The sequence below is a fragment of the Phyllobates terribilis genome, unplaced genomic scaffold (assembly GCF_046119375.1).
Source record: "Phyllobates terribilis strain yellow unplaced genomic scaffold, ASM4611937v1 Scaffold_1012__1_contigs__length_473940, whole genome shotgun sequence".
Lineage (NCBI taxonomy): Eukaryota > Metazoa > Chordata > Amphibia > Anura > Dendrobatidae > Phyllobates > Phyllobates terribilis.
Window position 1 is genome coordinate 43,510 of NW_027363772.1, and position 12,538 is coordinate 56,047.

A 12,538-nucleotide genomic window follows, 5' to 3' on the forward strand; every position below is an offset into this window, starting at 1 on the left:
TTAGATACACGACTCAGCAGACAGTATCACGCAAGATAGGATTAGATACACAGTTCATCAGACAGTATCACACAGGATGGGATTAGATACACAGCTCAGCACACAGTTTCACACAGGAGAGGATTAGATACACGGCTCAGCAGACAGTATCACACAGGAGAGGATTAGATACACAGCTCAAAAGACAGTATCGCACAGGAGAGGATTAGATACACAGCTCAGCAGAAGGTATCACACAGCTTAGATACACTGCTCAGCAGATGGTATCACACAGGAGAGGATTAGATACACGGCTCAGCAGACAGTATCACACAGGAGAGGATTAGATACACTGCTCAGCAGACGGTATCACACAGGACAGGATTAGAGATACAGCTCAGCAGATGGTATCACACAGGGTAGGATTAGAGATACAGCTCAGCAGACAGTATCACACAGGAGAGGATTAGATACACAGCTCAGCAGACAGTATCACACAGGAGAGGATTAGATACACAGCTCAGCAGACAGTATCACACAGGAAAGAATTAGATACATGGCTCAGCAGAAAGTATCACACAGGAGAGGATTAGATACACAGCTCAGCACACCAGTATCACACAGGAGAGGATTAGATACACGGCTCAGCAGACAGTATCACACAGGAGAGGATTAGATACACAGCTCAGCAGACAGTATCACACAGGATAGGATTAGATACACTGCTCAGCAGATGGTATTACACTGGATAGGATTAGATACACAGCTCAGCAGACAGTATCACACAGGATAGGATTAGATACACGGCTCCGCAGACAGTATCACACAGGAGAGGATTAGATACATGGCTCAGCAGACATTATCACACAGGAGAGGATTAGATACATAGCTCAGCAGACAGTATCACACAGCATAGGGTTAGATACACGGCTCAGTGGACAGTATCACACAGCAGGGGATTAGAGACACTGCTCAGCAGACAGTATCACACAAGAGGGGATTAGATACATGGCTCAGCAGACAGTATCACACAGCATAGGGTTAGATACACGGCTCAGCAGACAGTATCACACAGGAGGGGATTAGATACACAGCTCAGCAGATAGTATCACACAGGAGTGGATTAGATGCATAGCTCAGCAGACAGTATCACACAGGAGAGGATTAGATACACAGCTCAGCAGACAGTAACACACAGGAGAGGATTAGATACACAGGAGAGGATTAGATACACAGCTCAGCAGACAGTATCACACAGGAGAGGATTAGATACACAGCTCAGCAGACAGTATCACACAGGAGAGGATTAGATACACAGCTCAGCAGACAGTATCGCACAGGAGAGGATTAGATACACGGCTCAGCTGACAGTATCACACAGGAGAGGATTAGATACACAGCTCAGCAGACAGTATCACACAGGAGAGGATTAGATACACAGCTCAGCAGACAGTATCGCACAGGGCGGGATTAGATACACGACTCAGCAGACAGTATCACGCAAGATAGGATTAGATACACAGTTCATCAGACAGTATCACACAGGATGGGATTAGATACACAGCTCAGCACACAGTTTCACACAGGAGAGGATTAGATACACGGCTCAGCAGACAGTATCACACAGGAGAGGATTAGATACACAGCTCAAAAGACAGTATCGCACAGGAGAGGATTAGATACACAGCTCAGCAGAAGGTATCACACAGCTTAGATACACTGCTCAGCAGATGGTATCACACAGGAGAGGATTAGATACACGGCTCAGCAGACAGTATCACACAGGAGAGGATTAGATACACTGCTCAGCAGACGGTATCACACAGGACAGGATTAGAGATACAGCTCAGCAGATGGTATCACACAGGGTAGGATTAGAGATACAGCTCAGCAGACAGTATCACACAGGAGAGGATTAGATACACAGCTCAGCAGACAGTATCACACAGGAGAGGATTAGATACACAGCTCAGCGAACAGTATCACACAGGAGAGAATTAGATACATGGCTCAGCAGAAAGTATCACACAGGAGAGGATTAGATACACAGCTCAGCACACCAGTATCACACAGGAGAGGATTAGATACACGGCTCAGCAGACAGTATCACACAGGAGAGGATTAGATACACAGCTCAGCAGACAGTATCACACAGGATAGGATTAGATACACTGCTCAGCAGATGGTATTACACTGGATAGGATTAGATACACAGCTCAGCAGACAGTATCACACAGGATAGGATTAGATACACGGCTCCGCAGACAGTATCACACAGGAGAGGATTAGATACATGGCTCAGCAGACATTATCACACAGGAGAGGATTAGATACACAGCATAGGATTAGATACATAGCTCAGCAGACAGTATCACACAGCATAGGGTTAGATACACGGCTCAGCGGACAGTATCACACAGCAGGGGATTAGAGACACTGCTCAGCAGACAGTATCACACAGGAGGGGATTAGATACATGGCTCAGCAGACAGTATCACACAGAATAGGGTTAGATACACGGCTCAGCAGACAGTATCACACAGGAGGGGATTAGATACACAGCTCAGCAGACAGTAACACACAGGAGTGGATTAGATGCATAGCTCAGCAGACAGTATCACACAGGAGAGGATTAGATACACAGCTCAGCAGACAGTAACACACAGGAGAGGATTAGATACACAGGAGAGGATTAGATACACAGCATAGGATTAGATACACAGCTCAGCAGACGGTATCACACAGCATAGGATTAGATACATGACTCAGCAGACAGAATCACACAGGAGATGATTAGATACACAGCTCAGCAGACAGTATCACACAGGAGAGGATTAGATACACTGCTCAGCAGACAGTATCACACAGGAGAGTATTAGATACACAGCTCAGCAGACAGTATCACACAGGAGAGGATTAGATACACAGCTCAGCAGACAGTATCACACAGGAGAGGATTAGATACACTGCTCAGCAGACAGTATCACACAGGAGAGTATTAGATACACAGCTCAACACACAGTATTACACAGGAGAGGATTAGATACACAGCTCAGCACACAGTATCACACAGGAGAGGATTAGATACACATCTCAGCAGACAGTATCACACAGGAGAGGATTAGATACATAGCTCAACTCACAGTATTACACCGGAGAGGATTAGATACACGGCTCAGCAGACAGTATTACACAGGAGAGGATTAGATACACACCTCAGCAGACAGTATCCCACAGGAGAGGATTAGATACACTGCTCAGCAGACGGTATCACACAGGAGAGGATTAGATAGACACCTCAGCAGACAGTATCACACAGGAGAAGATTAGATACACGGCTCAGCAGACAGTATCACACAGGGTAGGATTAGAGATACAGCTCAGCAGACAGTATCACACAGGAGAGGATTAGATACACAGCTCAGTAGACAGTATCACACAGGAGAGGATTAGATACACGGCTCAGCAGACAGTATCACACAGGGTAGTATTAGAGATACAGCTCAGCAGACAGTATTACACAGGAGAGGATTAGATACACTGCTCAGCAGACAGTATCACACAGGAGAGTATTAGATACACAGCTCAGCAGACAGTATCACACAGGAGAGGATTAGATACATGGCTCAGCAGACAGTATCACACAGGAGAGGATTAGATACACGGCTCAGCAGACAGTATCACACAGGGTAGGATTAGAGATACAGCTCAGCAGACAGTATCACACAGGGTAGGATTAGATACACAGCTCAGCAGACAGTATCACACAGGAGAGGATTAGATACACAGCTCAGTAGACAGTATCACACAGGAGATGATTAGATACACTGCTCAGCAGACAGTATCACACAGGATAGGATTAGATGCACAGCTCAGCAGACAGTATCGCACAGGACAGGATTGGATACACAGCTCAGCAGACAGTATCACACAGGAGAGGATTAGAGATACAGCTCAGCAGACAGTATCGCACAGGGCGGGATTAGATACACGGCTCAGCAGACAGTATCACACAGGATAGGATTAGATACACAATTCACCATCACTGAGTCATAATAGCACAGCGGTATGTGGTGAGGGACTACTACTCCCAGCAAGTGACAGCGCAGGCACCGATCATGTAACTAAACCATCACTGCGTCATAATAGCACTGCAGTATGTGGTGAGGGACTACAACTCCCAGCAAGTGACAGCACAGGCACCGATCATGTAACTAAACCATCACTGCATCATAATAGCACTGCAGTATGTGGTGAGGGACTACAACTCCCAGCAAGTGACAGCGCAGGCACCGATCATGTAACTAAACCATCACTGCATCATAATAGCACTGCAGTATGTGGTGAGGGACTACAACTCCCAGCAAGTGACAGCGCAGGCACCGATCATGTAACTAAACCATCACTGCATCATAATAGCACTGCAGTATGTGGTGAGGGACTACAACTCCCAGCAAGTGACAGTGCAGGCACCGATCATGTAACTAAACCATCACTGCATCATATAGCACTGCAGTATGTGGTGAGGGACTACAACTCCCAGCAAGTGACAGACCAGGCACCGGTCATGTAACTAAACCATCACTGCATCATAATAGCACTGCAGTATGGGGTGAGGGACTACAACTTCCAGCAAGTGACAGCGCAGGCACCGATCATGTAACTAAACCATCACTGCATCATAATAGCCCTGCAGTATGTGGTGAGGGACTACAACTCCCAGCAAGTGACAGCGCAGGCACCGATCATGTAACTAAACCATCACTGCATCATAATAGCACTGCAGTATGTGGTGAGGGACTACAACTTCCAGCAAGTGACAGCACAGGCACCGATCATGTAACTAAATCATCACTGCATCATAATAGCATTGCAGTGTGTGGTGAGGGACTACAACTCCCAGCAAGTGACAGCGCAGGCACCGATCATGTAACTAAACCATCACTGCGTCATAATAGCACTGCAGTATGTGGTGAGGGACTACAACTCCCAGCAAGTGACAGCGCAGGCACCGATCATGTAACTAAACCATCACTGCATCATAACAGCACTGCAGTATGTGGTGAGGGACTACAACTCCCAGCAAGTGACAGCGCAGGCTCCGATCATGTAACTAAACCATCACTGCATCATAATAGCACTGCAGTATGTGCTGAGGGACTACAACTCCCAGCAAGTGACAGCGCAGGCACCGATCATGTAACTAAACCATCACTGCGCCATAATAGCATTGCAGTATGTGCTGAGGGACTACAATTCCCAGCAAGTGACAGCGCAGGCATCGGTCATGTAACTAAACCATCACTGCATCATAATAGCACTGCAGTATGTGGTGAGGGACTACAACTCCCAGCAAGTGACAGTGCAGGCACCGGTCATGTAACTAAACCATCACTGCGTCATGATAACACTGCAGTATGTGGTGAGGGACTACAACTCCCAGCAAGTTTATTTCTTTTTATTTTACACGCTGCTGTTTTCCACAGTGAATTACCAGAAAGATCTGCACCATAATCATGCAGTGCAAATTTGCTGTTGTGAATTTTCTTGCGGATTTTTGCTAATTTGCTCTGATTTTCTATGGAAATCCTCCAGGAACAATCTGCCACATTTGAACAGATCTTCAGGCCTCATTCAGACATCTGTAGTTTTCTGGTACATTAAAAAAAAAGCCAAAAAAAACAAAACTGATTTTCATCAAAGGGACCGATCCGAATTGTATCAATGTTTGTTACTATATGAAAATAAAAAAATATATATATATGGATATGTGAGCTGCCCCATAGATGATAAAGGTGCGTATTATGTCTGTCAATAACATGGATGTAAAAAAACAGACGTGTGAATGAGACGTTCACCCACAAGATCATCTAGCAATAGTGCAGCTCTGACCTGACACATAGCATTCACAGAAAGGCTCCTGATCAGCACATATGATGTCTGTGATCTATAAAGAGTCCTCCACATTGTACCCACTACATATACATTCACAATAAAGCTGCCCCCGTAACATCAACTGCCCCACACCTACCACATAGAGCCAGGTCCCCGCTCCCCCACACACAGTATATAGCCAGGTCCCCGCTCCCCCACACACAGTATATAGCCAGGTCCCCGCTCCCCTACACACAGTATATAGCCAAGCTCCCCTCCTCCATGTATAGCATATTTATCCAAGTCCCCGCTCCCCCACACAAAGTATATAGCCAGGTCCCCGCTCCCCCACACAAAGTATATAGCCAGGACCCCGCTCCCCCACACAAAGTATATAGCCAGGTCCCCGCTCCCCCACACAAAGTATATAGCCAGGTCCCCGCTCCCCCACACACAGTATATAGCCAGGTCCCCGCTCCCCCACACAAAGTATATAGCCAGGTCCCCGCTCCCCCACACAAATTATATAGCCAGGTCCCCGCTCCCCCACACAAAGTATATAGCCAGGTCCCCGCTCCCCCACACAAAGTATATAGCCAGGTCCCCGCTCCCCCACACACAGTATATAGCCAGGTCCCCGCTCCCCCACACAAAGTATATAGCCAGGTCCCCGCTCCCCCACACAAAGTATATAGCCAGGTCCCCGCTCCCCCACACACAGTATATAGCCAAGGTCCCCTCCTCCATGTATAGCATATTTATCCAGGTCCCCGCTCCCCCACACAAAGTATATAGCCAAGATCCCCTTCTCCATGTATAGCATATTTATCCAGGTCCCCGCTCCCCCACACAAAGTATATAGCCAAGGTCCCCTCCTCCATGTATAGCATATTTATCCAGGTCTCCCTCCCCCACACAAAGTATATAGCCAAGGTCCCCTCCTCCATGTATAGCATATTTATCCAGGTCCCCGCTCCCCCACACAAAGTATATAGCCAAGATCCCCTTCTCCATGTATAGCATATTTATCCAGGTCTCCCTCCCCCACATATAGCAAAGAGAACCAAGTCCAGCACCCCCTCCCCCACCACACAGCAAACGGTATATAGACAAGACCCCCACACACAGCATACGGTATATAGACAAGTCCCCCACACACAGCATACGGTATATAGACAAGTCCCCCACACACAGCATACGGTATATAGACAAGTCCCCACACACAGCATACAGTATATAGACATGTCCCCCACACACAGCATACAGTATATAGACAAGTCCCCCACACACAGCATACAGTATATAGACAAGTCCCCCACACACAGCATACGGTATATAGACAAGTCCCCCACACACAGCATACGGTATATAGACAAGTCCCCCACACACAGCATACATTATATAGACAAGTCCCCCACACACAGCATACGGTATATAGACAAGTCCCCCACACACAGCATACGGTATATAGACAAGTCCCCCACACACAGCATACATTATATAGACAAGTCCCCCACACACAGCATACGGTATATAGACAAGTTCCCCACACACAGCATACGGTATATAGACAAGTCCCCCACACACAGCATACATTATATAGACAAGTCCCCCACACACAGCATACGGTATATAGACAAGTCCCCCACACACAGCATACGGTATATAGACAAGTCCCCCACACACAGCATACATTATATAGACAAGTCCCCCACACACAGCATACGGTATATAGACAAGTCCCCCACACACAGCATACGGTATATAGACAAGTCCCCCACACACAGCATACATTATATAGACAAGTCCCCCACACACAGCATACGGTATATAGACAAGTCCCCCACACACAGCATACGGTATATAGACAAGTCCCCCACACACAGCATACGGTATATAGACAAGTCCCCCACACACAGCATACGGTATATAGACAAGTCCCCCACACACAGCATACAGTATATAGACAAGTCCCCCACACACAGCATACGGTATATAGACAAGTCCCCCACACAGCATACGGTATATAGACAAGTCCCCCACACACAGCATACGGTATATAGACAAGTCCCCCACACAGCATATGGTATACAGACAAGTCCCCCACACACAGCATACAGTATATAGACAAGTCCCACACACACAGCATACGGTATATAGACAAGTCCCCCACACACAGCATACAGTATATAGACAAGTCCCCCACACACAGCATACGGTATATAGACAAGTCCCCCCCACACAGCATACGGTATATAGACAACTCCCCCACACACAGCATACGGTATATAGACAAGTCCCCCACACACAGCACACGGTGTATAGACAAGTCCCCCACACACAGCATACGGTATATAGACAAGTCCCCCACACACAGCATACGGTATATAGACAAGGCCCCCACGACACAGCATACGGTATATAGACAAGTCCCCCCCACACAGCATACAGTATATAGACAAGCCCCCACACACAGCATACGGTATATAGACAAGTCCCCTCCACACAGCATACAGTATATAGACAAGCCCCCACACACAGCATACGGTATATAGATAAGTCCCCCCCACACAGCATACAGTATATAGACAAGTCCCCCACGACACAGCATACAGTATATAGACAAGTCCCCTCCACACAGCATACAGTATATAGACAAGTCCCCCACGACACAGCATACAGCATATAGACAAGTCCCCTAAACACAGCATACAGTATATAGACAAGCCCCCACACACAGCATACGGTATATAGACAAGTCCCCCACACACAGCATACAGTATATAGACAAGTCCGCCATACACAGCATACGGTATATAGACAAGTCCCCCACACACAGCATACGGTATATAGACAAGTCCCCCACACACAGCATACGGTATATAGACAAGTCCCCCACACACAGCATACGGTATATAGACAAGTCCCCCACACACAGCATACGGTATACAGACAAGTCCCCCATACACAGCATAAGGTATATAGACAAGTCCCCCCCACACAGCATACGGTATATAGACAAGTCCCCCACACACAGCATACGGTATATAGACAAGTCACCCACACACAGCATACAATATATAGACAAGTCCCCCACACACAGCATACGGTATATAGACAAGTCCCCCACACACAGCATACGGTATATAGACAAGTCCCACACACACAGCATACAGTATATAGACAAGACCCCCACACACAGCATACGGTATATAGAGAAATCCCCCATACACAGCATAAGGTATATAGACAAGTCCCCCACACACAGCATACGGTATATAGACAAGTCCCCCCCACACACAGCATACGGTATATAGACAAGTCCCCCATACACAGCATACAGTATATAGACAAGTCCCCCACACACAGCATACAGTATATAGACAAGTCCCCCACATACAGTATACGGTATATAGACAAGTCCCACACACACACAGCATACGGTATATAGACAAGTCCGCCATACACAGCATACAGTATATAGACAAGTCCCCCACACACAGCATACAGTATATAGACAAGTCCCCCACACAGCATACGGTATATAGACAAGTCCCCTACACAGCATACGGTATATAGACAAGTCCCCTACACAGCATACAGTATATAGACAAGTCCCCCCACACAGCATACGGTATATAGACAAGTTCCCCACACACAGCATACGGTATATAGACAAGTCCCCCACACACAGCATACGGTATATAGACAAGTCCCCCACACACAGCATACGGTATACAGACAAGTCCCCCACACACAGCATAAGGTATATAGACAAGTCCCCCACACACAGCATACGGTATATAGACAAGTCCCCCACACACAGCATACAGTATATAGACAAGTCCCCCACACACAGCATACAATATATAGACAAGTCCCCCACACACAGCATACGGTATATAGACAAGTCCCCCACACACAGCATACGGTATATAGACAAGACCCCCACACACAGCATATAGAGAAGTCCCCCATACACAGCATAAGGTATATAGACAAGTCCCCCACACACAGCATACGGTATATAGACAAGTCCCCCCCACACAGCATACGGTATATAGACAAGTCCCCCCCACACACAGCATACGGTATATAGACAAGTCCCCCCCACACAGCATACGGTATATAGACAAGTCACCCACACACAGCATACAGTATATAGACAAGTCCCCCACACACAGCATACGGTATATAGACAAGTCCCCCACACACAGCATACAATATATAGACAAGTCCCCCACACACAGCATACGGTATATAGACAAGTCCCCCACACACAGCATACGGTATATAGACAAGACCCCCACACACAGCATATAGAGAAGTCCCCCATACACAGCATAAGGTATATAGACAAGTCCCCCACACACAGCATACGGTATATAGACAAGTCCCACACACACAGCATACAGTATATAGACAAGACCCCCACACACAGCATACGGTATATAGAGAAATCCCCCATACACAGCATAAGGTATATAGACAAGTCCCCCACACACAGCATACGGTATATAGACAAGTCCCCCCCACACACAGCATACGGTATATAGACAAGTCCCCCATACACAGCATACAGTATATAGACAAGTCCCCCACACACAGCATACAGTATATAGACAAGTCCCCCACACACAGTATACGGTATATAGACAAGTCCCACACACACACAGCATACGGTATATAGACAAGTCCGCCATACACAGCATACAGTATATAGACAAGTCCCCCACACACAGCATACAGTATATAGACAAGTCCCCCACACAGCATACGGTATATAGACAAGTCCCCTACACAGCATACGGTATATAGACAAGTCCCCTACACAGCATACAGTATATAGACAAGTCCCCCCACACAGCATACGGTATATAGACAAGTCCCCCACACACAGCATACGGTATATAGACAAGTCCCCCACACACAGCATACGGTATATAGACAAGTCCCCCACACACAGCATACGGTATACAGACAAGTCCCCCACACACAGCATAAGGTATATAGACAAGTCCCCCACACACAGCATACGGTATATAGACAAGTCCCCCACACACAGCATACAGTATATAGACAAGTCCCCCACACACAGCATACAATATATAGACAAGTCCCCCACACACAGCATACGGTATATAGACAAGTCCCCCACACACAGCATACGGTATATAGACAAGACCCCCACACACAGCATATAGAGAAGTCCCCCATACACAGCATAAGGTATATAGACAAGTCCCCCACACACAGCATACGGTATATAGACAAGTCCCCCCCACACAGCATACGGTATATAGACAAGTCCCCCCCACACACAGCATACGGTATATAGACAAGTCCCCCCCACACAGCATACGGTATATAGACAAGTCACCCACACACAGCATACAGTATATAGACAAGTCCCCCACACACAGCATACGGTATATAGACAAGTCCCCCACACACAGCATACAATATATAGACAAGTCCCCCACACACAGCATACGGTATATAGACAAGTCCCCCACACACAGCATACGGTATATAGACAAGACCCCCACACACAGCATATAGAGAAGTCCCCCATACACAGCATAAGGTATATAGACAAGTCCCCCACACACAGCATACGGTATATAGACAAGTCCCTCCCACACAGCATACGGTATATAGACAAGTCCCCCCCACACACAGCATACGGTATATAGACAAGTCCCCCCCACACAGCATACGGTATATAGACAAGTCACCCACACACAGCATACAGTATATAGACAAGTCACCCACACACAGCATACGGTATATAGACAAGTCCCCCACACACAGCATACGGTATATAGGCAAGTCCCCCACACACAGCATACGGTATATAGACAAATCCCCCACACACAGCATACGGTATATAGACAAGTCCCCCACACACAGCATACGGTATATAGACAAGTCCCCCCCACACAGCATACGGTATATAGACAAGTCCCCCCCACACAGCATACGGTATATAGACAAGTCTCCCACACACAGCATACGGTATATAGACAAGTCCCCCACACACAGCATACGGTATATAGACAAGTTCCCCACACACAGCATACAGTATATAGACAAGTCCCCCACACACAGCATACAGTATATAGAGAAGTACCCCACACATCATACGGTATATAGACAAGTCCCCCACACACAGCATACGGTATATAGGCAAGACCCCACACAGCATACAGTATATAGACAAGTCCCCCCCACACAGCATACAGTATATAGACAAGTCCCCCACACAGCATATAGACAAGTCCCCCCCCACACAGCATACGGTATATAGACAAGTCCCCCACACACAGCATACGGTATATAGACAAGTCCCTCCCACACAGCATACGGTATATAGACAAGTCCCCCACACACAGCATACAGTATATAGACAAGTCCCCCACACAGCATACGGTATATAGACAAGTCCCCTACACAGCATACGGTATATAGACAAGTCCCCTACACAGCATACAGTATATAGACAAGTCCCCCCACACAGCATACGGTATATAGACAAGTCCCCCACACACAGCATACGGTATATAGACAAGTCCCCCACACACAGCATACGGTATATAGACAAGTCCCCCACACACAGCATACGGTATACAGACAAGTCCCCCACACACAGCATAAGGTATATAGACAAGTCCCCCACACACAG